This window comes from Acyrthosiphon pisum, chromosome X (genome assembly GCF_005508785.2).
Source record: "Acyrthosiphon pisum isolate AL4f chromosome X, pea_aphid_22Mar2018_4r6ur, whole genome shotgun sequence".
Lineage (NCBI taxonomy): Eukaryota > Metazoa > Arthropoda > Insecta > Hemiptera > Aphididae > Acyrthosiphon > Acyrthosiphon pisum.
The window spans coordinates 37,982,424-37,984,341 of record NC_042493.1 but is presented as its reverse complement, the minus strand read 5'-3'; the positions used below and the strand labels follow the sequence as shown (position 1 = coordinate 37,984,341).

The following is a 1,918-nucleotide window of genomic DNA, read 5'->3' as shown; positions in this document are numbered from 1 at the left end:
GATTTTCTGGTATATTAATTCTATGTGTTAGCGTATCTGTATATGTTAATATATCCCCTGTTAAATGAAATATGTCTTGGTAATGTTCACATATTTCTAGAATAGATTGCCTTTGCTCATTATCCATATGATCACTTCTAATTAATTGTCTTATCTCTTTTACGCGTTTAATTTTATTATCGTCATTTATTATTGACTGTGTATTGTATTCGAATTCATGATCGTATCCTATTTTATTCAAATTATTTAACATAACGTTTTGAGGTTTCTCGGTTATATTTAAAATACTTATTATTACTTCACCGTTCTGTACGGTATTTATTACGTTTCCACAAAATACCCCTTCCATTATCTCTTGTTTATGAATTATAATATCCTTATTTTCTACGTCTTTTGCAGCTATAGGTATTGATACAATTGTTTCCGATCTGGGTTTTAATAGTAATTCCCCTTGTTTATTTTTATTAGCATTAATTATTAGAGTTTTATTTGCTAAGTTTATTACAGCGTTATTTTCCGATAGAAAGCTATTACCTAATATACCATTTTTTTTTATTGGGAAATTTTCGTTAACTAAATTAAATTCAGTATTAAATTTTTGCCCTTGGATTACTAATGGCATTGTAAGCTTGCCTATTGTTTGTATTATTTTGTCGTTAATTCCTTTTAAGTTTACTGTTTGTGTCCTATCCACTATTACATTGTTATTTAATATATTACTTTTTACTATATTTACTATTATATACCTATAATAGGTATGTCTAATACCTAGACTGACAAACCGTCTCCGCTCAGAATTGTTTTTCTTATACAGTGATATTATATCATTGAATTCAAATTTAATACTATCCAATATACAGTGACCCACTTTTAACCTACTGTACAACAGAGCGACATCCACTTACCCACCTTTTTATTATTATATTATGTTTTTGGAATGGTGGTTTTTCCCATCATCGAATTACTTACCGTCTATAATCTATAAGCACGTAGTGTGTAGGAAATGGGTACTGTAATTTGAAACAGTGTGTGGCAGGGCACCTAGTGTTTATTAATAAAATATAAGAACTAAAATGAAACAGACCATTTATTTTGAAATCATGCTTATCGCTTACCGGGTAAATATTTAAAACCGGGTAATATTTATACCGACGCAACTAAACATTTTATTTTTTTTCTAGTTTCGTAATAATTAAAAGTTTGAATTTAAACTATTTGTATGTATAAGACAATATATAAATACAGCTCATGGTAGGGGGGGTGTATCCCTCATATCCCCCCGTAATTACGCCCCTGAACCTATAGGTATGTTAATGTAAAATTAAAAATTAAAAATAATGTAAAAAAAGGAAACCATTCTTAATATTTTATTTTTTTAACGTTGATATATGTAGTATATCTATGTATATATATTTATTTTTTTAAAAGTTTACCAGCTAGTTTAACATGGTAAAAGTTTACCAATATATAAATTTATAAATTTAATGATTGAATTTATACATTTATATATTGAAAAAAAACATGAAACATATTTACTATATACCTGAAGTTGTATTCAAAAGTAACAATATGTCATTATATAAATAAATATAAAATAAAAATAATAATACGATTCTATTTTACCCATTAATTTTAATGTGGTAGGGGGACAAAATTATACTTTTGCCCCCCTTGGATTTTATCCGAGGGGTCAATTGCCCCCTCTCCCCCCCCCCTTCTCCGACGCCACTGTATCTATAAGTTTTATATAGTTTTATTTACTCTACTGAGACATATATCTACATAACCGATTTTACAATAATAAAAAGGGTGCCTACGCGGCAGAATAAACGATATACCTATATGACTATTCGAGTGATGAGTACACGAGTACACGACTGCGAAGGTCTATGAGCGTTCAATGTTTTTTATAGATATA

At 28.7% G+C, this 1,918-nt stretch overlaps 1 protein-coding gene across 1 annotated transcript in view; it reads right to left on the bottom strand.

Annotated features, from left to right (window-relative positions):
* Window positions 1–1,918, bottom strand: part of LOC103307800 (tigger transposable element-derived protein 1-like) — a 5,298-nt gene that overhangs the window by 3,003 nt on the left and 377 nt on the right. The window lies entirely within an intron of this gene.